A 25,259-nucleotide genomic window follows, 5' to 3' on the forward strand; every position below is an offset into this window, starting at 1 on the left:
CCGGGTCCACAGTGCTGAGACTTGCCAGACCGGATCAGAGCAGGGGCCCATCTAGCCTGGTATCCCAGCGCCGATGGCGAGTTAGTGTCGTCTGCTTTGAAGGAAGGCGCAAGTCAGCCCCTTGTGAGCAACGGTGGCATAACCGGCCCGGAGGGGAAATTGTCTTCCTGTTTCCCCGAAAGATGGCATAGCGGAGAAGGAACCCTAGGAGGTACTGGAGCACGAAGAGAGGGATACGGTCCAATCGGCTGGTGAGCCCATCAGCAGTGCTGGTGGGTAGATAACGCTGATAGAGAAGGACGTCTCCTGTATTATCCCTTGTTGTCAAGCTCTGCTGGAAAAGGCCCTACTTCCCCTTATGGACAGCTCATTGAAAGATGGAGAGCCTGATCTTAGGGGGTGCTGAGCCCCCAGCCACGAGATCAAATGGGAGCTGCAGGCCCCTCTGGAAAACAGGCCGAAGGTCTCTCTGATTCCTGCAGAGTCTCAGTGAAGTCGGGACGCAATCAGACGTCGGAGACCATTTCAGGCTCTTCAGACGAGTCGAACTGGCCAAAGCCCTGGCTAATGCGGAGTAGGGAACAGCCCTGCGCTGGCAAGGAGGTGGAACCCAACAGTGGCCCCAGAGTACTGTGCTGTCACAGAAGTCCACGGGATGTCCTTGTCTTCTCGTCTCAGAAAGGCCGTTGCGGCTGGTGTGGGACATGGCAACTAGTGTTATGTTATGGGCTCCACCGCCCCGCAAAGTCTTTTCTGCACCTGGACGTTCTGGTGGTCAGAGCTGTCTACGTGCCGTAGGTGGGTAGATCTCAGAAATGTACAGGGCCAAAGTTTCATACGCGGCTGTTGGCTTTGGGGGTGCCGGTTGTTGGACGCCCACGTGGAGATCAGATGTTTCAGAGTCGCTGAGTGCTCTCAGCACCAAAGGGAATCTGGCTGCAGGGGCCTCAAATGCAACACCCAATAACCGAGGCCCTTAAAACTGGGAGTTACTCTTGCAAAACTTTCCCATTGGATCCAAGGAAGAGGAATAAAAATCACGGCTGGCCCAGTAGGGCAAGAGATTATTGGAAGTATTCAACTGACCAAAGCCCCCAGCACCGCTGGCCATTCTCTCTTCCTTTTCCACCCAGGGGGGTATGCGAGGAACTGGTGTGGTGTGTTTCCATGGAAAATGGAAGTCTCCCAAATTCCATCTCAGTGCAAAGCTGCAGATGGGGGTTCTTAAGGTGACCAGATGTCCTGTTTTTAAAGGGACCGTCCCTTTTTGGGGGACTTTTTCTTATATAGTGCCTATTTCCCCTCACCCCCGTCCCGTTTTTTCACAGTTGCTATCTGGTCACCCTAGGGGTTCTAGACGGAAGTGACCTTTCTCATCCGAGCCATCCCCTTGGCTTATAAAAGTTTGCCATCCAATCAGCAACAAGGCCACGTGTCCTAAGTTGACTGATCACCTCAAGCAACTGATGGAGCCTTAAAGGAGCAGTTGCAGAAAACCGATCAGGAGCGACTGGTGGGCTGGGCTAAATTGGCCTCAAATCTCCTACCCACTGGGGTAGCACCCCGCAGGGCCTGATTTTCAGAGATGTCTGTTTCCCTTTGATTTAAAGGCGGTTGTGGGTGCTCTGAAGCTTTGAAAAGCCCAGCCCCAAAGTCTGCGCCCTTTCTCCTTCTTGTATACAGTGCATCACATCTCTTACTGCAAGGAGCACAGTTCACCTGCCTCTAGGGGAAATGATTAGCGGCTTTGAGGAGTGGGAAAGCCAGGCTGTCTTAGGGCATCAGCTCTCGCCTCTTGCTGGGGGACCTGGGGGCTGAGCCAGATCTCAGGGTCCGTCTGTCTGTCTTTCTCACTGGGCATCTCCCCTTCCTCTCCTCCTTTCTGAACAAAACATCCCCCGTGCTCATCAGGAGCCACAAAGTCACTAAGAAGCAGCCCTTTGATCAGAGCTGTCAAAGCACTTTTCTCAAGAAGGGCTTGCCATTTTATGATTGGAGAAAACTGAGGCACGGCGAGGCAGGCTGGAGACTTGGGTTCAGTTCCCAATTCCGCCCCAGACGTGGGCAAGTCATTGAGTCATTCCGTGACTCAGTTTACCCGTCTGTACTATAGGGAGAAGAGCCCAGCCCTGCCTCCCTGGGGACTTTTGAGGATCACGACATTAATGGGTGTGAGGGGCTCAGATATTATGGTAATCATAAATGTCAGGCTGGAAAGGATCCTCCAGAGGTCATCTAATCCATCCCCCCCTGTGGTGAGTCAGGACCAGGTGTTTGTCCAGCTGTTCTTAAAAACCTCCAGTGACGGGGATCCCACAACCTTTCTTGGACGCCTGTTCCAGAGCTTCACTCCCCGGAGAGTTAGAAAGTTTGTCCTGATATCTCACCTCGATCTCCCCTGTTGCGCAGTAAGCCCGTTATTTCTTGCCCTACCTCCAGTGGACATGGAGAACAACTGAACACCATCCTCTTTATATCAGGTCCCCCCTCAGTTGTCTTGAGACTGAACCATCTATTTTAGCTAACTACGACTTGCCACGCGTCACAAAGAGAATTGTTGGCAGACCTGGGAATAGAACGCAGGTGTCCTGGCTCCCAGCGCCCCCCCCCCAACTACTCAGCACCACTCCCCTCCCAGAACTGGGAATAGGTCCTACAATCCTGACTCCCAGTTTGCCCTAAACACAGGATCACACACCTCTCCCAGAGCTGGGACTAGAACCCAAGTCTACTAGATACCCAGTATCTCTAGCTACTACACTATGCTTCCTTCCAAAACCCAAGGATAACCATGATAAAAGGTTTCAGAGCAGCAGCCGTGTTAGTCTGTATTCGCAAAAAGAAAAGGGGGACTTGGGGAACCTTAGAGACTAACCAATTTATTGAAAGCATAAGCTTTCATGAGCTACAGCTCACTTCATTGGATGCATTCAGTGGAAAATACATGATAAAAGGATCCATGTGATTTACGGGTAGAGGATTCAAAAGAGATCAAATGGAATATTGACCAATATTTCCTGACCCCTTGTGCACCCGGATCCCGTTATTTTGGCTTTTGATTCCAAGTCGCCCAAGCTGTTCCAGAGGGGTCTGAATGCTGACCCGCTGCATGGGAGCCAGACGGCGCTGTGGCAGGGTACTCACCCTCTTTGAAGCCCAGGCCTACGAATGCATTCAGGTGCCCGGCGTTGGGCAGCCCCAAAACCGATCTTGGCCATTGTGTCCCAAGTCCACGTGCTGCGATTCAGTGGGATGTGCTGCCCTGGGAAATTGTCTGGTTGGGTTCCAAAGGGGATCGGGCGTTCGGAGCTGCTCCTAAGCAGATGAGCATGGGGGTGAGGAAAGGAGAGAGTGAAAATCTTGAGAGGTCCTGTTGTACCACCTCCCTGATCAGTGCCACGGCCCTTGGCCTGGTCTCCAATGGGACTGCTCCGAAGCTAGGCTTGTGCTGGATCAGGGACCAAGCTGGGGATGCCCGACCAGAGCCTGGAGAAAGGGGGCTGGAAAGTTGGAGGTAGAGATCAGTCACAGCTCTGCTATGCCCATCCTCCCAGTTCTGCCATGTATGCCCCTGGGCAGCTCCTCGACGCCAGGCTCTGACCCACACTCTGTGGGAATTCCTAGCAGTGGAGGTGGGAGCAGTCCTCTGACCTCGTCTCTTCCCATCTCCCCCCGGGCCAGTGCGGAACCCTTCCCCATTGGACCGTGCTTCATGCTGTAGGTTTAAATCCCCCAAACAGTGGGGCTTCCCTGGGGGAGGTGGGTCCACAGGCTGATAGATCTCGCTGTCAGGAAGCCTGTTCCTTCCTTCCTAATATTTATGCTGCAGTAGCTCCCAGCAGCCCCTGTTGTACCAGGGGCTGCACAGATACATAGTGAGAGACAGTCCCTGTGAAGAGTCCACAGTCTAAATTGACACAGGCAGGATTGGTATCCCCATTTCACAGATGGGGAAACTGAGGCACAGAGCGATAACATCCCACACCTGAGGTCACGCATGGAATCAATGGCAGAGCTGGAATGTTCCCTCTCTAGATCTCATCCCCTATCCCCCAGTGAATGGCATCAAATTCCTCTCTTTTCCCCAGTGGGTGTAAGTTATGATGATATCCCTGCCCTGTTAGTCATCACTTAGCCAGGCAATGAGAGTGGGTGCATTTGTGTTTATAATAATGCCAGTGTTTTCAGAGTTTGGGGGCCAAAGCTCAGCCCCACAGAAGAGGCAAGCAATGTCTGCTGTGTGGAGGTGGAGGGGAGAGAGGAATCCACCTTGTTGATCATGCCATGGAAGAGTTAAGTGGGTTCTGCTGACTCACTGGTGCAGGCGGCTCATTAACTTTACCCAGCTATAAGAGTCTGCGGAGAGAGGATCTAGGGTGTGGGCTGAGTAGCCCTGAGGGAGGACCCCTAGATTCAGCCAAGCCTGGGAGAAAGGTCTGAGCTGAAATTTATTATCTAAGTGTTGGTTTCCCACAATATTAGTTAAACCCCACGATGAGCGTGAGTTAGAACTTTTAACAAAGAGAAAGTTAAGGGATGACTTGATCCCAGTTTGTCAGTACCTACATGGGAAACAAATATTTAATAATCAGCTCTTCAATCTAGCAGAGAAAGGTCTAACATGATCCAGTGGCTCAAAGCTGCAGCTAGACAAATTCAGACTGGAAATAAGGCATATGTTTTTAACAGTCAGCGCAATTAACCATTGGAACAATTTGCCAAGGATCGTGGTGGATTCTCCATCACTGACAATTTTTATATCAAGATTGGATATTTTTTCTCACAGATCTGCCCTAGGAATTATTCGGGGGCTGTTCTCTGGCCTGTGTTATACAAGGGGTCAGACTGGCCTTGGAATCTATGACTCTTTCTATGCTGCGAGGGTCATTGGTGTGCTCGTTTAACTTGGTTTCGCCCTGTGGGAATTCCCTTGAGATCTGGATTCACACCGGGGTGAGGGAGAGGAGAACTAGGCCCAGGGTGTGATGGGAAAGGCACCTGCTCGCAGACCTGAATTCCAGTTTAGATTCAGACTCTGAAGATGAGAAGAGACTCACTGTGATCGTCTTCTCGAGCCTCCTACCCAACCCGGGCCAGAGACCTCCCCCACCAGTTCATGCATCTGGCCAATGCCTCCTGTGGGAACAGAGCGGAGCGTCTTGACTTCAAGACCTCACCTGCTGGAGAATCCAGCCCCGCCCTGGTTCAGGTTTTCCAATGGTTAATCACCCTCACCATCACAAATGTGCCTTCCTTCTAGTCTGAAGTTGTCTTTACGCATCTACACACAAGCGCCCGTCACCCACGCATTCCTCTGAGCTCAATGTGCGTGGTGGAAAATCAGACTGCTTGCATAGTAAAGCGGGGCTGGGCCACTCAACTTTAGGCAGCTGGGTTTGACGCCCTTGGCCTTAGCTTTGGCAATCTTTCCTCTGAAGCCGGCCCCATCTGGGACGCTGGATGGTTGCACTTCTCTGAGCACCTTTGGCTTCTCGCGGCCAATATATATGTATATTGTTAAAGGCCCAGGCTACCGGAGTCGGTGCATGTGCTGGGAAAAGAACCCAGGAGTTCTGGCTTCTGCTGTTCTCTGCTTTAATTTCTAGATCGGTGCTTCTAATTTTGGGGATCAGGACCCACTGTAAACCGTGATGGCCTGGTGCGACCCAGTAAATAGCTTACTAGTGTGAAAATGCTGTGGCTTACTAAATATTGTATATCATGGGTAAGAAATATACACAGTAACATAGTAAGTATGCCATGTATATCATAGCAGCGGCTTCTGTCCTGCAGGTCTGACTGGGCTCGGGTCCCTGCGCTGGTCATTGTGACCTCCGGGGTCACAGGGCTGCTCATGTTTTGGGGGGAATGGCTGGGTAAAGTTTCTGCAAGTGGCATCTCAACCTGGTGCATGGGGTCACAGCACCACTCACGCAAATTTGGCCTGGCCGGCCCCTTGTCATGACAGTGGAGAGGTGGCCGGGCCAAACCTGAGGGGTGCTGAGCTGGCATTGGCCAGGTCGCGGGGAGCCACGTCCAGCCAGTCCCAGAGGAGACACCGCTGCGGGTAAGTGGGGGGCCTCCCACACAACCCTTAGACACATTCTGGCAACCCAGTTTTGGGTCACAGCCCCCGGGTTGAGAAACCCTGTGTTCCTGGAGGCAGGGAGTGGAACCCAAGAGGCATCTAACCTCAGAATGCCAGGAACTGTTCAGCCCATCCACTAAGCTGAAGGACCGTGTTGACCCAAGAACAAATGGGGGAAAAACTGGCCAGGAATTAAATGTAAACTAGAAATGAGATGAGGGTTTCTAACTGTCAGGGGAGGGAAAGTCTGGAGCAGCCTCCATAGGTGCCATGGGGGAGCAAATAACCAAACTAGTTTGAAGATGGAGTTTGAGGAGGGGGTGATCTGACAGGGGTACCTATGAGAGCAGGTGTTGGACTCAGTGACCCCAGAGTGCCCTTCCAATCCCGGGTCCCGATTCAAGTTGCAGTGGGGGAGGTTTAGATTGGATATTAGGAAAAACTTTTTCACTAAGAGGGTGGTGAAGCACTGGAATGGGTTACCTAGGGAGGTGGTAGAATCTCCTTCCTTAGAGGTTTTTAAGGTCAGGCTTGACAAAGCCCTGGCTGGGATGATTTAACTGGGAATTGGTCCTGCTTTGAGCAGGGGGTTGGACTAGATGACCTTCTGGGGTCCCTTCCAACCCTGATATTCTATGATTCTATGATTCCTCTCTCTGTGACTATGTTATCAGTGAGTAGCAGCATGCTCCGCTCACATGGGGGGCTTCACCCCCTCCCTGTGTGACTGTTTTCAGCAGCACAGCCCACCCATATGGGGGTCTTCACACAGAGATCTCCAAGCTCTTTACTGAGTAAGATCAGTGTCATCTGACCTGTTTTTGCAGATGGGGAAACCGAGGTACAGAGCAAGGCAGTGACTTTGCCTAAGGGGACACACAGCTGTCCGAGAATAGGATCCCAAATCCATCCCTCCAGCCACTGCCCTATGCTATCTCTTGGCTGGAGCAAGAACCAGCCAAACAAGGTCTTTACAGAGGCTGGGTTTCTTGGCTTCATTCCTCTCCACACTGTTGCATCCTGCAGCTATGGAGAACCTCCTCCCACCAGGCACTGCTTGCTTTAAAAGCTTGACTTCCCTGGGAGTTCTTGGGGGTCCCTGGCATGGGGTAGTGAGACCACTGGGAAGCCTCAAATCGGGGCAAATCTAAACCCGGGGAGAGGAAGAGAGGGCTCCCTCTGACCTCAAGGACTCCTGCCGGGGTCCCCATCAGGGGAAGGTTAATAAGATTGCTGTGGACAGGAAGAGGGAAACCTGCCTGGAGTAAAGTGGCCTCATCAAGTAACTTAACAACGGTACAGAAAGACTTTAGTCTGATGATTTTCATGGGGTGCTGGGAGTCAGGACTCCTGGGTTTTATTCCCAGCTCAGAATTTGACTCTGTGACCTCAGGCAAGAATCGGTGCCTCTGTTTCCCCATCTGTAGAATACCAAGGCAGGGTTGCGTGGCCTAGTTCGTTCATGCTTTTAAAGCATGATTTGACGGCTAGCGTCTGAGTTTCTTAGTTCTAGCACAGCAGTGGTTTACAAAGGTGCAGCTCTGATCACGGAACAAAAGCCCCAGGAGTAACCTTAGATCTTTAGCGACCCTGGGATTTTAGCCATTGCACAGGAGCGAACCCCTTGTGCAGACACAGTTTACACCAGTGCCACTCCCCCTACACTAGTGACCTCTGTGTCTCTCAGAGGGCTTTGCACCAGCAGTTAGATCCCAGGGTCTGATTCTCAACTGCCATTGCACCTTGTGGAGTCATTTGCACCAGCAGCTGTTGGTCACTACCGGATTAGCACGGTTGGTGTTTCACGCTCACTTTGCACGGGCGCCAACGGCTGCACAAGAGTGTGAGACCAGATCCTGTATTTCTGAGCTTTCTAGGCTCCGCCCACACTTGGTAGTTCCATGAGCCGGTCGGGTGCAAACGCAACCGTGTTGGCGGAAGGATCCCTTTGTCGACATACACCTGCTCTGCATTTCAAAATCAGATCCACCAAGCTACGTCCCTCCGGGCTGTGCAAAACGTTGTACCCTGAGCATCAGAGCAGCCAGCCTAACCCCTGCTGTAGAAGCTGTGGTGTGGACAAACCCATAGCAAATAGCATTCAGGAAGGGGTTGTTCCTACGCAGACAGGAAAACTCCTCCTGTCAGTGCAGGCTATGGCTGCGTTATGGGGCTATGCCAGTCTAGTCTCTGCAGTGTAGATCCACCCCTAGCCACTGCCCCACACTACCTCCTGCAGAATAAGATCAGTCCAGGCCTCAACGCATCTCTCAAAGAGGGGGGGGAATAGCAAATCAGGCCCCCTGCCTGGACAAGGCCTCAGTGTGGGTGACGATTGTTCGAGCTGTCTGAAACATTTTCCCTCCAGATGGTTTCCCAAGAAGAAATGGCTTTTTCCCAACCAACGGGACAGTTTCGTGGAGAATTTCCATTTTTAGTGACAATTTCCAGATTTCTGGTTAAAAACATAATGCAAGAAATTCAGGGGTTCTAGTGCTAAAAAACCCAAATCTACCAATCAGCTTTTGCCAACCGAAAACGTTCAGCAACTAAAAACCCATAGTTTGTTTATTTGGGGTTTTTACTTTTGGGGCAGTTGGAGGGGAGGGGAAAAACCTGCCATTTTGGATTTCCTAACAAGCTCTCATTATAATCTCCAGCTAGTCTCGGGGCAATCTGACGTGCCCACGTGTTAAAGTCTTGCTCAGTCTTACATTTCCTTGAAGCATGTGGCTGTGAAAGCCTCTTTCAAAATCACAAGACATTCCCCCGTGGCTCTGCTGTTCTCTGGCCCGAAGGCAGAACTCGCAAAGGAGGCGCGCCGTTCCCGTAGATTTCCGGAAGTGCAGCTTGCGCATAGGACTTTGCAAATCTCAGCCTAGTGATCGAAGGAGCGGAGTTTCTCCCTAGGTGGCGGTGTGGATAAGGGGCGGGTGTTAGATTGGCCTTGAGGAGACCCTGTGTACTTGGGCTAGTTACTTCACCTCTCTCTCTGGGCCCCCTTTGCTCTATAAAATGCAGGACGTGATACTCACCTCCCCTGGAAAGCACTTTGGGCTGTGCAGATGAAAATAATAAGGTGGGACACTGCATCGGTAATTATCTCACGTTGCAGTGGGGGAGGTCTAGGTTGGATAGTAGGAAAAACTTTTTCACTAGGAGGGTGGTGAAGCCCTGGAATGGGTTCCCTAGGGAGGTGGTGGAATCTCCTTCCTTAGAGGTTTTTAAGGCCCGGCTTGACAAAGCCCTGGCTGGGATAATTTAGTTATGGCTGGTCCTGCTTTGATACCTCCTGAGGTCCCTTCCAACCCTGACACTCTATGATTCTAGGATCAGAGTGTTGAACACTAGTGGGGCGAAGGTCTCCCCGAGACAGCAGCTGAGCTGTGACCCTCAGCAGGCCTGTGAGACAGCAGATGGCTCTTTAATCTGGCAGGCGGAAATGCAGCGGCTGACGCGAGAGATACGGGGCCGTCTTTAACAGGGAACAGAATTAACTGCTGGAACAGTTGACCTCGGGACGGGGTGGATCCGGTCACGTGCCCTCTGAAAGCCGAGACTGGGTGTCTCTTTCTAGTGCTTCCACTCCCGCTCGACCACAGGTCCTGGGCTGGTCCCTGGGGGAGGTTCCCAGGCCTGGGTGAAGCGGGAAGTCAGACCAGATCAGCGGCACATGGTCCCTTCTGGCCTCCCCAATCGGTGAATCGCTGGCTTTATGGCGTGCCACGGGCACGCAGGCTGCTTTGCCACCAGCTTGCTGCAGCTTTGCCGATGAACATTGCCCGCCCGTCCCTCCGCTCTTCAGAGACTCGCTGACTTTCGGTGGCTCCTGGGCCTTTTACTTTGCAAGGCTTGACCCAGTACTTGGACTCTCCTTGACTTCAATAGACGTTAGGCCAGCCACTTGGTGCCCAGGTAGGCCCTGATCCTGCAAAGACGCAGGCGTGTGAGGGGCTTTACCCCCCACCCCCCCAGCACAGCTAGCTGCATGGAAACCAATGGGGCTGTTGGCACAGGCAGGCCATTTGTCTGCTTTGAAGCCGGCCAGTCCCGTTTTTGTCAGGTTTGTCCCCATCCCGTACAGCTCCAAACCCACATCCAGTTTTAGCCGGTGTCCCAGTGGGCACACGGAGGACGCCACTTTGCTGCACATGCTGCCCCGCCCCCGCCGGCGGGACCTCGCACGCTCGTGCCGGCAGGGCGGGGCGACGTACTCTGCAAAATTGGTGTCGGCCGTGATCACGCCGGCAGGGGCGGGGTCGCACCAGCCTGGGTGGGTGTGATTCACTAGTAAGGCCTGATCTAGCCTCCGAATTTCGGGCGACATAGAATACAGAGGTCACGCCAGCGGGGGCGGCGGGGCGGCTTGCCGACCTTCCAGGATTGCCTGGGAGTCTTCAGGCATTAGAGATGAATCTTTAATGAAGATGATGTCATGGGATGAAACCTCCGGGAACACGGCCAACCAAAATTGGCAACCCTCGCAGGGTGGCGCGCTGTACAAAACAGCGTCCTCCACGCGTCCATGATGGTACCGGACAAAGCCACGGCCCGTTTTATGACTCTGCCAGAGGGGGACAAACCTTAGGAAAAAACAGGACAGTGTGGCTTAAAACCGCCTAGTGAAAGATCCACGCCCTTGAGCGCTCGGCTTTGCTGACGTGATGCCCAGTGTGGAGGCAGTGAGGTCGATGGGAGAATGCTTCTGTCTGTCTCGGTGCCGTTGCTCGGGAGGGTGGAATCTCTACAGCACTGGAAAAACCCTTCACTCGCTGTAGTCTGCGTCTACACTATGGCCTTACCAAGGCATAGGTACATGTAGTGTAGACGTGGCCTTAGTGACTCGGGTGTCACTCCACTGTACAAACCTGGAGTAATTATTCCTGGTCATTTTTATATTTAGGCCAGTTTTATTCAAAAATAGCCTATGGGAAAGACAAAGGCCAATGCGATCCTGGGCTGTATAAAGGGGGGAATCTCGAGGAGGAGCAGAGAGGTTCTTTCCCCTCTGTGTTTGGCCCTGGTGCGACCGCTGCTGGGATCCTGGGTCCAGTTCTGGTGCCCACAATTCGAGAAGAACGTTGGTAAATTGGAGAGGGGTCAGAGAAGAGTCACGGGAATGATTAAAACATTAGAAAACCTGCTTTATAGTGAGAGACTAAAAGAGCTCAATCTATTTAGCTTAACAAAGAGAAGGTTCAGAGGTGACTTAATTCCAGTCTCTCAGTACCTCCATGGGGCAAGAAATATTTAACTATGGACTCTTCATTCTAGCAGAGGAAGGTCTAACATAACCCAATGGCTGGAGGTGGCAGCTGGACAAATTCAGACTGGAAATAAGATGCCGGTTTTTAACCGGGAGATTAATGAACCATTGGAACAATTTACCAACTGTCGTGGTGGATTCTCCATTGCTGACAACGTTTAAATCAAGATTGGATGGTTTTTTTTCTTAAAAGATCTGCCCTAGGAATTATTTGGGGGCAGTTCTCAGGCCTGTGTTATCCAGGGGGTCAGACCGGGTGATCACAGCAGTCCCTTCTGGCCTTGGCCTCTATGCATCGAGCCCAATAACATGTTTGATTTGGGGGGCTGCTGGGCTTTGACCTAACACCCGTGATGGTTTGAATCCTGGGATGCTCTCCTCTCTCCCTGGTATTAACCTAGGAGCTGGGACAGCCAGGTTCTGTTCCCAGGTCTGCCACAGGCATCCCTGTGAGAGCCGGGGTCTGGTTCGTAAAGGTATTTAGGGGCTTGATGTCAATGGGGGTTACGTGTTTAAACACCTAAAAAAATTGGCTTTTAGTCACTCTCTGAAATGGGGCTGACAACCCTTCCCTATCTCCCGAAGGTTTGTAGGGGTAAATATGTGGAGGACCTTAGATACTAGCCCTATATGACCTAAGGCAGCTGTGTCTGGCCATCACCAGGGCATTAGGTCTGGCCTTTTTCCCCTGGATTTGCTGCACCACTAGAGTTGTCTGTTTCCCCCGCTGTTTTTCCTACCGGGTGGGAGAAATGAGGGTGAAAGTGACACCTGGGCAAAGAGCGTGGCCATTTAAAGCCCAGTTTTCATGGGCCCAGGTGGCACGTATCCTCTGGGCTGGGCATAGGGGTTGATTTCCCACTGACTTGGGAGGTTGGATTGGTGGCCATGCCAGCGGACAGGCTTGCTGTTTGATTGGATGTAATGTGGATAAAACGCAGAGACCCGGCTTGCAGGATCGCTATAAAGGGAAACTAAAGGAGGGCCAATTTGTAAGCGGGTGGGTGTACATGGGAATTCCTGTGAGGTCCACGTGCTGCTGCCCAGAAACATGCGCGGCTCGGAATAGCATCTTGTCTTTGGCAAACACTTGGGTCTCCTCACAGCGGGAGAGCGCTGATGAGGAGAGACCCAGCTGTGTGTGAGTTTAGGCATGGGCCAAAAAATAACAAGGTGAGGTTGGGGTGCTGGACTGGTACACAGGAGTTCTCTTCCCCGTTCTACCACTGCTCTGCTGGGCGTCCCACTCGGTGCCTCGGTTTCCCCTCCCGCCCTTTGTCTTGTTAGCTCTGTGGGGCACGGCGTGTTTCTATGGGGATGTACAGTGCCTAGCTCATTTGCAGCCTCTGGGTGCTACTGCAGTGCACACAATAAACGGTGTGATTCTCAGCTCCAACCTAGATACAGTGGGGATGGGCTCTCTGCCCCCTTTGTATTCCCAGCCCAGCCGACAGTATCATCTGGACTGAAAGAGCCTCAGAGTTGCTCTTATTTACATTCTGGCTAATAATGACCCAGAAGGTGAAAGTAGCTTAAGAGACTAGCCAATAAGGCATCAACCTTCTGGCCACGCTCCTCCCCTTAGCTACACTCCCTGCAGGGGAAGTCTGGGCTTAGATACCTTATGATAGCTCTGCAACGGGGGTTTGCTAGCAGACATTTCCACCGGAATTAGGAGTGAGCATTGGCACCATTGATCATGGGGCGCTAAACAGAACACCCCCTTCTAGTGCCCAGGTCTATGCAAACTGAAGTCCCTGCTCCACCACGGGGGGGGTGCTAGAGTTTGTTGGCAAAACAGTTCCGCGTTTTTTTCAACCTGGGCAAACCACCGTATTGTCCCCTCCTCTGATTCTTGCAAACGGCTGAACCGGGGCTTGCCTGAAACTGGCCCCAAAAATTCAACCCGAGGTCGACACCCAGCCTGGGACATGTCGGCCCGAACGGCTTGTTTGGCAAAGTTATACGTCACCGTAGGGTTACAGGCCCCCGTTTGATCTGGGTGAACCATGGTTCTACGTTGAGTTTGAACATTAGTGTGATCGGCCCAGAGCGTTTGACCGAAAAGCTCACGAGAAAGAAGAGTTGTTTGTGTTAAACTTATGGTCATCCAGGAAGTACCGGCATTTATCTTATTTGAGGGAACAGAAATCAAGAAAACATGATTAACTGGATGCCAGGTGCAGGCAGTAAGTGGCTGTATCGGTGTGTTTAACAAGTAAAGCCTCATCGGGCATTCGCAAAGTTCCGATAACCGGTAATGCTATCACTTGTTTGTTATAGTGTATAAAAAGCAAAGTTTTCTATGGGTTCTTTGTCAGAGCTTTTCCTTACTCCTCGGAGTCATGCCATGATAGGGTGGGACCGCTGGGGCCTGGTATTTATTTTCAAGTATTTTAGCTGGGGCCTGGTATTTATTGGCAAGTATTTTAGCCAATGCTTGTAACCGTGTTATAATTAGGCTATAGAGCATAAGTGCGTCTCTGCTCATCTTTGTAATCTGGATGTCACCAACACCAACCGGCCTTTGAACTAATGCTTGTGTGCAAAGCTGAGCCATGGTAAACCCGACTAAACTTGTTAGGGAAATTATTTCCAACAGCGGCTGAAAACAGGGAAAGTGGCAGGCAGGCGGAAACTACAAGCCAGCTTTAATAAATTACTAACCATCATGCTTCAGCAGCTTCCTGGCTTGGAGGTCAGGAAGGTGTAAACCACACCCACGCGGTGTGGCGCTCTGTCCCCCTCTGGTGGCGGCTGGGCTACCTCGGGATTGATGAGCCTGCTACAAAGGGATTTCCTCTTATGACGCAGTGTTGCATGGAGGGTTTAGGCAGAATCCTGCATCAGTTACAGGACTAGATAAACCACTCTTCTATCTAGGGCCCCTGCTGTTTGTCGCTGACCGAGCACCCCCTTGTGGCCAGAGGCCATTCTACAGCCCCCGCCTCTCTTTTTCCTCTCTTCAGGGCCCTTTAAGAACTCATAGTTCAAAGGTGGTTAAATAATTCTCACAAGGGGTCTCATTTATTTAGTCCACTGGTACGTACTGGTCCTCTAGGCCCCAAGCAGTTCAGTGTCTCTGTCATGATTAACCCCAAATAACACAGACTCAGTCTTCTCCAGGGTCTCTCCCAGGCTTCCCTACCTACACAGCTTCCCCCCACCCCCACTCCCTCCTTCTTTTTTAACTGGTTTCCCCCTTCCCCCCATTGACTCAGGGACCCTGCAGGGATCTTTTTTCTTGCACTCTGCAGTACCCACAGACCTCGCTGCAGTTTCCCAAGCTTGCAACTTGCTGCTCTTTTTTGTTATCGTGGGATAATTTGATGCAACCTTGGTGTGGCTCAGCCTGTAATCATGGCTGGCTTAGCCCCAGGCTCTCTGCCACCCTGCTACAGGCCCCATGCTGGTAGTGTCTGAGCACCGTTAATTCATTTGGCGCCCCTGTGCCCTCAGGCACAGAAAGAGAAAGTATCGGGCCCCAGGTTATTCTGCGGGAGAGCCAGCGACAGAATCTAGCTCACCTGTGTTTCAATCCAGTGCCTTCATTCACCACGAGGTCAGTTTTCCTCTCTTTCTTTGGTCTGTTCCCCTTTGCACTGTGAAACATCCTGGGATCGTTCTTTGCAGGTTATGATCTTCTGGAGTCTCGCTAGCCACAACCCCAGTTGCAAACGGGGAGGCGCTCCTGACGCAAGTCCCAGGTGGGAGGGTATTCAGGTTGCAGAAGAACTGAACCCAGCATGGTGTGATCTGTAACTGATTTGGTTAACGTGGTGTGTGGACAATCTTGCGTCAGTTTATGCCCTTCCCTCGGGTTTATGGGAGCAAACTAAACCGCTGTGATGAGTCTGAATCTGGTGTAAGTATCTGTATACTGGGTTTTGCACCAGTTTCATTAAACTGGAGCAAGCATGGGTCTAGACCAACTCTAAGGGCAAGGCTCTGTGTTTGGCAGCTGGTAAGAAGCACCTTGAAGCTAGCCATGCAGCCTGGGTCCAGCCATCTAAAACCAGAGTAACTGTGTTGATCTGAGCGGGGTCACTGTCATCCCTGATCTCTGTTGTCCGTGGGTCTGACACTGTCTGCGGCTTTGGATCATGCGTCATCATTGCGAGGTGGGTGTCAGACTCAAGCAGACTGGCCCACGGTGGCGCTTTACACCACAAAGTGCAAGCCTGGGGAGAAGGCCGCTGGGTTCCCGCAAGTCACGCCTGCTGCTGGCCAGGGGCTAGAGCCTTGGCAGGTATCAATCCACATGAATGTCAGTGGGGCTGCGCCAAGCGATTCCCGCCGGGGGGCGGACCCGAGGTTCATAGTCCTGTCCACTCTGCAGAGCCCACTCAGCTGCAGGGGCTGGAGTCGGTTGCATGTCGTCAGCAAACATTCAGCTAAGTCTTTACTGCCAGCGGCGATGTCGGAAGCCGGAGAGGGGACCAGCTGTTAGAAAAGTCCTCGTTTCCTTTGTGAGCTCAGCGAGATGGACTGGGAACATTTGAGACAGAGAGAGTCACTGCGGGAATCCAAGTTACCATTTTTGCCTCTTCCTTTATCCTGATACGGTTGCACTAGAAGTCGCGGATTATGGCTAGAGGGACCATTACGACCTCCGAGGCCGACCCCCTGCTCTAGAACTTCACCCAGGGATTCCCGCACGGAGCCCATTTGAATTGAGGTTGAGGCAGAGCGTTGCTCTGGGAAAGAGGGGTCCAAAAGGCTCCAGGTGCTGATCCACTGCATGCCTCGGGGGGGGGGGTCGTCCGTTCCGATGGCACGTGGTGAAATCACTGGTCGATGTCTGGGTGGCTCCCACCTAGAAACCCCTCTCCTAGCCAGATCCACCTTATGGGCGTGGAAGGAGGGTTGTTGCGTTTAAAGCGGAGAGTCAGGACTCCTGGGTTCTGTCCCAGCTTTGCCATTGACTTGGCGTACGGCCTCTGGGGCAAGTCACCTTGGTTTTTCTCCTCTGGAAGATGGGAATGATGCTCCTCTCCTACGCTTTGGAATAACTTGGCAGTCAGGGATGCAGCAGGGGTGGGATTGGCAGAAGCTTTCGGAGCTGGATCTGTAAAGCTTTCTCAGGCCAGATTCCGGCTCCAGGGTTTGTAGCTGTTGGGGAGAGGAGTGGTGCATGGTGGGATTAGATTTGGGGCCAAATTCCTTGCGGGTGTAACGCCACTAAGGATTCACGTGATCTGGAGCTTTTGAAACAGTAGCCAGAGCCCTTCCCTCAAGGTTGGTCACGCTAAGCAGGCTGGGCAAATCCCCCGAGGTTTGGGCTGGAACCGCATGGCTGGTGGATCGTCCTTAGCTCTTGGGTCTGCAGAACATGGCTGGGACGCTCCCCTGAACAGACCCAGGCGTGGAATTCTGAGCATCAGCCACTTCCTTTTGGAGCTGTGGAGGCTCGGGATGGACGTGGTCCTGTCCAATCTGTATCCCTGGGAGCTAGGGCGCAATTGGTCCCTCTGGCACAGACCCCCGCCCCGGTCCAGAGCTTCTCCCGATGTTCAACGCAACCTTTTCCTTTTAGGAATTCCCAGCCTGGCTCCTCAGATTCCACCCTGAATGCTTCCCATTAGCTGGTGCAAATCAGGTCATTCCGTCAACTTTAACGGTGCTGGGCTGATCTGCACCAGCTGGGGATCTGGCTCCCTTGGCGCCACTGGACCGACGCTGACTTTCACCAACTGGGAAATCTGACCTTTCACCTCTTCCTTTGGTGGTACCTTCAGATCGTTATTCCCATCCCCACTGGGCCCGATTTAACCCTTCTGTCCTGTCCTTTAAACCCTCCCTGCCTCCTCATCATTCCTGTTGCTCCTCTCAATATCTTTCTCCTGATGCTGCCTCTGGAGCCAGAGACAGGCAGAGAGATTTGCTCCCTGCCCTGAGATCTGTGTCTTCTAGGCGGACAACCTAGTGTCCCAGTGGTCTTTTGACCCCATGTCTCATCACTAACCCATGTCCTTTTTGCTGCCTGCTCGGTCTCCTGCCTCTCCAGTTACTTTTCCCCGAGATGTAGTCGGTGCATTTCCCAAAATGACTCTCACTGGGTTATTTCTGGCTTGCTTTTGTATTCTCTCTAGATCTGTTTGGAGGATTTCCTGTTCTCATTGGCAGCTCCCCCTGATTCAGCATCACCCTGCTTTGAGCAGGGGGTTGGACTAGATGACCTTCTGAGGTCCCTTCCTTCCCTGATATTCTGTGATTCTATGATTCTATGATCACCCATGTGGTTCTTATTAATATGACGCTTTCCCCCTTCTCATCTGCCCAGATCTTCAATTAAAGTAGCTATAAGGGTAGACCTGATCCCAATCCCGGCAGAACCCCACAGATGCCTTCATATGCTCAGTGTCCGTCAATGCATTTGATGCATTGAAGACATGCTTCTGCTATGCCCTTGAGCTGTATTGCTGACCCCAAGAGGCCAAAAATCATGAGATCTTTTTAAAAATACCAGTTCCTTTTTATTCGCCTTCCGCTCACATTTTCTAGCGTTTGCCCACAGCCACAACTGCTAGATGCTAACTTGTTTTGTATTGTGAATGAAAGCTGCAACTGTCCTGCGGTCCCATGACTGCAGGAGATGGGGCTTCAGAAGAAGAGAATCCTGGATAGGCAGCAAGTTTAAAACAAATAAAAGGAAGTATTTCTTCACACAACGCACAGTCAAACTGTGGAACTCCTTGCCAGAGGATGTTGTGAAGGCCAAGACCATAACAGGGTTCAAAAAAGAACTAGATAAGTTCATGGGGGATAGGTCCATCAATGGCTATTAGACAGGATGGGCAGGGATGGTGTCCCTAGCCTCTGTTTGCCAGCGGCTGGGAATGAGTGACAGGGGATGGATCACTTGATGATGACCTGTTCTGTTCATTCCCTCTGGGGCACCTGGCGTTGGCCACTGTCGGAAGACAGGAGACTGGGCTAGGTGGACCCTTGGTCTGACCCAGTAGGGCCATTCTTATGTTCTTATAGGGGGCAAGAGTAAGTAGTGTTGTTGGATTCTCCTGAGAACAGCCGTTGGCAGCCTGTTTTCCATTTGCCAATGCTGGAATCCGTTCCAGTCTGACTACCTCTAAGAGTAAAGGTCATGTGGTCCAAGACCGGGGTGTGGGCAGTTGGGCCTAGTGGTTAGAGCAGAAGTCAACTCAGTAGCCAGGAATAGGAACCTGGCATCAGAACCAGAGTCACAGACCGGATGGATGCCAGTGCCAAGGGTCAGAGCCGAAGTCAGGAATTGGAGGAGAGTTGGAGCCAGGATATTTGGAGCAAAGCAAGTCGGGGCACAGCTGGGTCCAGGCACAAGCAGGGCTGGAACAAGACGCGAATGCGGTCATGGGTGAATCAAGCAGCCACGGAGCTGCTGCGGGGCTCAGAGCCAGGCTTCTGACTCTTCCTACCAATCAGGCAGTGTAGCCAATTAGGCAGCCTGCGGCAGGCCAGCTGCACTTGTTAGGTGGCCCGGACACTGGCTCCGCAGCATGCCCCGATGCCAGGCTGGCTCTGGGGCAGTGCCCGATTCCTGAAACACGCGGCCCAATGTGCCCAAGTCCCATTTTCAAAAAGGACCAGATTTTCCAAAGCATGTAAGCGTCTAGTAGGATCTTGAACGACCCCCCTGCACGTCTGTCTGCTTCTTTAAGCACCTAAAAAGCTTTACAAATCCGACTTTCAGGAGCCTACGTTCCATTGGGGGGGGTTTCAGCCCCCAGCATAGTCGCAGCTATACCGGCAAAAGGGCCCAAGTTTATGTCATTTGAGGAGCTGGTTTAATTATACCAGCAAAATCGCTCCTTGTGTCAGGATAATCTGCGTATCCACTAGGGGGCTTTGGCGAGATAGCTCTGCTGGTGTAGCTATAACGGTAAAGCCTTTGTAGTGTAGACAAGCCCTCGTGCTTTTAGTTCTGGTATTAGATAAGGAGAGGCGGTGTGGCCTAGTGGATAGAGCATGGGATTGAGAAGATCCGGGTTCTATTCCCAGCTGTGTCTGCTGGGTGACCTTGGCAAAACATGTCCCCTCTCCGTGCCTCAGTTTCCTCATGTGTAAAGTGCTTTGAGCACTCTGGCTAGGAAGCCAGATAGAAGAGCTAGGGATTATTATGGGTGTTGTAACATGGCAGCTGGCACCCAACTACTTCACAGTCTAGTCCTAACTAACTGCATAATTGATGCAATGGCAGCTGGGCTGTAAAATTGAGACGGTCGGCTCTTTGGGGAAGGTGGTGTCTTTTTATTCTGTGTTTGTACAGCACCTCACACAGTAGGGTCTGGCCCATGACTGGGACTCCTAGGCGCTACCATAATACACCTAATAGCAATTGAAACGTACAGGGCCTGGCACATGGGGGCAGGCAGGCAGTACTAATAATCTGTGGATTAACCCAGTGCTCCTTGCTACCCACATCCCGCAGCATTAGGCTATTCAAAAGTGACTAGTGATTTTCGGGTGCCTCCATTTTGGGGACTGTCTGCCCTGAGATCTTCTGTTTTTTCTAGGGCTGGGTGCTCATCGTTTTCTGCAAATCAGACCTCTTTGAAGTGCCCCTGGCTGGGCGCCAAAATTGGGCGTGGCTTCTGAAAATCATGACCCAGATACCAAGCGTTGATAATCTTAGCTCCAGCCTTTCCCCACTTCTTACCCACGCTGAGTCGTACCTTACTCGGTGAGCAGTCACACTGAGTTCAGCGGGTCTACTTGCCGAGTAAACCATGTCTACACTATAGCATAGCTCTGTTGGTCAGTGATCTGGTCATAGCATTCCTAGTGTAGACAAGGCTACTGCACCTCGCCAACATGAGCAAGAATGAGAGATCTGATTATTGTTATTTTGGCCATTTTCCTTCAGCGTCAGCAGAGACTCCAGAGTTAAGACGATGCTTAGGCTGCGATGAGGATTAAATCCTTTGTGCCTCTAGCCCTGATCCATGAGCTTTCGATGGAGAACTAGCTCAACCACAAGCTAGGGGCTGGCTGCAGGAATCAGGCCGGTGCAATGCTACATAACCACAGTGGCTAGGGATCTGTGAGCAGAGCAGCTCGGAAAACTTTCATCAAAGCAGTTTCCCAACGGAAAATGTAATTTCAATTCAACCCAATGTTTTTGTGAAAATTATTATTATTTATCATTATTTTGGACAACATTTCGTTTTGGAAGAAAATTGGGGAGAGAAAAGGGTTTTGAAAATGTCAACCCCCTGTTTCAAGATTTTTGGAACCAAGTTTTGATTTGGTTTTTGTTTGTTTTGAAATTTCCTTTATTTTTATATATTTAAAAAAAAAACCCTAAAAATGGTCGAGATCAAAACGAAATGTTTTGTTTGACCCAAAACAAAATTTTCTTTCTGCAAACAAGTTTGGAAAGTTTGGTTTTCATCGCAGTTTGACAGGAGTGGGGGGGATTCCATTCTCTCGAAATGTTTAACAGGATGGAAAATCCATTTTCCGACCAGCTGTACTGGTGAGAGAGTATTTCCATTCCTTCAGTGGGTCTGTCCTTGTAATTGCTCACTGATGTGATTGAATTACTGTTCTTTTTTCCATAGAGTCATAGATTCCAAGGCCAGAAGGACGCACTGTGATCATCTAGTCTGATCCCTGTAGAACACAGACCAGAGAACTGCCCCAAAATAATTCTTACAGCAGATCTTCTAGAAAAACATCCAATTGCGATTTAAAAATTGTCCACGATGGAGAATCTACCATGACTCTTGGTAAATTGTTCCAATGGTTAATTATTCTCACTGTTAAAAATTCATGCTTTATTTCCAGTCGGAATTTATCTAGCTTCTTTGGATCATGTTGGACCTTTCTCAGCTACTCTGAAGAGCCCATGATTAAACATTTGTTCCCCGTGTAGGTACTTACAGACTGTAATCAAGTGATCTTTAACCTGCTCTTTGTTAAGCAGACTGGATCGAGCTCTTTGAGTCAGTCACTACCAGGCGGGTTTTCTACTCCTTTAATCATTCTTGCGACTCTTCTCTGACACTCACACACACACCCTCCTCCGGTTCAATTTATCAACATCCATCTTGGACTGTGGGCACCAGAACTGGGCACAGAATTCCAGCAGCGGTCGCACGGTGCCAAACACAGAGGGGAAAGAACCTCTCTGCTCCTACGCGAGATTCCCCTGTTTATACATCCCAGGATCACATTGGTTCTTTTTGGCCCCAGCATCACCCAGGGAGCTCGTGTTCAGCTGATTATCCACCAGCTCTCTGCTCTGCCATCTAGCCGACAAAAGTCTAACAAGATCCAATGGCTGGATGCTGAAGCTGGAAGAAAGGAAAATCAGACATTGGTTTTTTAAACAGTGAGAGTAATTAATCACCGGATCCACATACCAAGCGTCGTGGTGGATTTTCCATCCCTGGGCATTTTAAAAGCAGGATTGGATGCTTTTTAAGAAGATCAGTCCTAGTTCAAACTGGAATGAATGCAGGGAAGTCCTGTGGTCTGTGTTATACAGGAGGCCAAGCTAGCTGATCACAACGGATCCATGGAAACAGCTGTTGATCATAAGGAAAATTCCACTGCTCTCTCCTGGAGGGAAAGTTCGAATCATTGTTTTTTCTGCAGAGTTACCCGTACATCGGTGCGCTTATTAAGGAGCTGTAAACAAAAAGGCGTTGGCAGCCTGCTGTCTGTCATTTTCCCACCCTCGCTTTGGCTCATCAAAGGCTGGTTTTGCTTTGTTTCAAAAACATTTTAAATCTATCCAAAGTCGCCTGTGTAGCCTAGCTAGAAAAGACATCTATCAGCATCAGTCACCTGCCTTTACACCATAGGCCTATAAAAAAAAAACACTATTGGCCAATGCAGAAATGTAAAGTGTTATGCTGCAACTCTCGGGAGTAAGGAAATGGTACGGACCACGCTGCAGTCATTCGCTCACTCAGGTTCCAATTCAGAAAAGCATCCAGGTCAGCAGAGGGCGGAAGCATGTGCTTAAATGGAAATGTTCTTAAGTGCTTTCCAGAATCGGGGCCCCATAATCCATTGGTTCCAATTGCAATAGTCTCTCGTGCGTCACCTCTGTCGATCTCAGAGCATTTTACAAAGGAGGTCCGTGTTGTTAGTTTCCCCATTGAACAGATGGGGAAACTGAGGCACAAAGCGCAGACCTGACTTGTCCAGGGTCACCCAGCAGCAGAGGTGGAAATAGAACCCAGGTCTCCTGAGGGCCAAAATCTTCTATCCACTAGGCCATATGGCCCCACTATAGCTAAGGGTCTGTCTTTATGTGTAAGGACTCTACAATTTGGCCATCAGTTCTTTCTGGGGGCTGAGGACTTTGATCCAATGAAGCACCTGGGGCTGGGATACTCAGTACCTTTCAGGATTGAGCCCTTGGTGAGTGAAAGGAAGAGCCCTTGTTGACAGAATTCCTGCTCCAGAACTTGTGCCAATCTCTGTCTATTAGATTCTCAGATACGCCCTAACGCAGAGGGCAGATTATCCCACATCTGCTCCTGTCACATGTCTTCCACCTCCCTCCATTGCATCTGGTGTTGAGCACTAGTGGAGATGGGATACTGGGCGAGACGGATCTCGGCTCTGACCCAGTCTGGCGAGGGCTATGCCCAGTAGAAGCTGCATTCCCGCATGTGCCCACTGAAGAGCACAATGGGGCAGGCACCTTCTTCAGAAAGGGGGGCTCTGAGTTCTGCGGTACTGGGAACCTTTCCCACTTGGCTCCCCTCCAAAAAATGTCCTAGAAGGAAACTCCTTCCTGCAGAAAGGTGAGCTGGAGAGCCCTGCTTCTGTGCGGCCTGTGCACCCTGGGGCAGGCAGGGGGTGCAGAACAGGGGACCCTGGGCAGGGTGAAATTGGTTAGACCTGGGTGCTTAGAGGGTCAGTTTTGGCTCCAGTTTCCTTTGCCAGCCGGATTTAAATCCTCCCTTGCGATTCTTTTAAAGGAAACTCCCCCGTGAAAAGAACCTCCATTACGTTAACGTTCCTAGCTGGAATATCATGCACACACTGGAGTACAACAATGGGCTAGTGGTTCATCTGAAAGACCTGGGTTCAAGTCCCTCCTCTGGGCTCTGCCACAGACTTCGTGTGTGACCTTGGGCGAGTCATTTAGGGTACGTCCACCCAGTGGGAAAAACCCCGTGGCAGTGAGTCTTAGACCCCAGCTCAACTGAATCTGGCTTGTGAGACCCACGCTGCAGAGGTAAAAGTAGCAGCATCGCAGTTCGGGCTCAGGCAGGTTCTGAAACCCGGCGAGGGGAGATCTCGGAGTCCGGACTCCAGCCGGAGCCTGAACGTCCACTCTGCACTTTTTGGCACCGCAGCCCAAATCAGTTGGCCCACGCTCTGGTACTAGCTGCCATGAGTCCTTTTTTTCCTGGGTAGACCTACCCTTAGCCTATCTCTGCCTCCATTTCCCAGCTGTGAGACGGGGATAACAGGGCTGCCCTACCGCACTGGTGGTTGTGCGGATAGATAAGTACCTGAAACAGAGTTAAGGTTACAGTAGTAAGTTGCATGACCTTTATACAGAATACAGAACCCAGCTGCCATTTTAAAAGAGAAGGGTTAGTGGAAGGGAATTTTGTATACATCTTCTTACAGCTCATACAGCTGGCCAATATTAAGATTGACAAGTGGGCATTCGCCTAACACAATAATCCCCTTAACTCTGACCCACAGAACATACCAGTTAGAGTTCTGAATGACAGTAATCTTATACTAACCTGTATCGATCATTAATGTTACGTTTACATACATTAAATATTTGATCAACCCTGCCAATGATGTATAAGCTGAAAGAGGTCATCAGTGGGTTGTAGTTAAGGTGGTTGCTGAAATATACAAGATGAATTTTCTCTTCTCAGTATCATCATTAGCTGAATGAATAGTAGAATAAAGGTGATTGTGCATACACAGTTTATTACCCTTGCAGCGCATACATCAGGTGAATGACAGCTGACAAGGGAAAAAGCCTTGCATAAAATGGGCAACCTTAAGTCTGATCCCCAAGAAATGCTTTTGAATTCTTTCAAAATAGGCACGGCTGGGTGCGGATAAAATAAATCATATCTGCTTGGAAATAGCAATGTATATACAGACTATTAAAGTTCATAAGTACACCTTGCGGGTAAGAATTAAAGCTGATCTTAGAATGTGTAAACTGATTTCATACAGATGAGTGTTGTATCTAGATGAACATTTCCTGACGCTTTGATGCTTAAGGATTTTTGAATGGAGATCGTAGAACCATAGAAATGTAGGACTGGAAGTGACCTCGAGAGGTCATCTAGTCCAGTCCCCTGCACTGAAGCAGGGATAAATATGAACTAGACCATCCCTGACAGGTGTTTGGCTAACCTGTTCTTAACCTCCAATGACAGAGATTCCACAACCTCCCTAGGCAATTTATTCCAGAGCTTAACCACCCTGACAGGAGGTTTTTCCTAATGTCCCACCTAAACCTCCCTTTTAGCAATTTAAACCCATCGCTTCTTGTCCTGTCCTCAGTGGATAAGGAGAACGATTTATCACCCTCCTCTTTATCATAACCTTTTATACACTTGAAGACTTATTACGTCACCCCTCAACCTTCTCTTCTCCAGACTAAACAAACCCTGTTTTTTCAGTCTTTCCTTCTGGGTCATGTTTTCTAGACCTTTAATCATTTTTCTTGATCTCCTCTTGACGTTCTCCAATTTGACCACATCGTTCCCAAAGTGTGGTGCCCAGAACTGGACGCAACACTCCAGTTGAGGCTGTGTCAGTGCGGAGTAGAGTCGCGTTTCGTGTCGCGCTTACTACCTTCTTTCTTGCTGATCCATCACAGAATGAGGCTCGCTTTTTTTGCAACAGTGTTACACTGTTGAAATACCAGTTTTGTACCATGCATGAAGGTTGTATGAATTTTAC

General features: G+C 50.6%; 1 protein-coding gene across 2 annotated transcripts in view; it reads left to right on the top strand.

The window, feature by feature from the left end:
• Positions 1-25,259, top strand: part of DLL3 (delta like canonical Notch ligand 3) — a 257,656-nt gene that overhangs the window by 213,164 nt on the left and 19,233 nt on the right. The window lies entirely within an intron of this gene.

This window comes from Lepidochelys olivacea (assembly GCF_965140295.1).
Source record: "Lepidochelys olivacea isolate rLepOli2 genome assembly, chromosome: 23".
NCBI lineage: Eukaryota > Metazoa > Chordata > Testudines > Cheloniidae > Lepidochelys > Lepidochelys olivacea.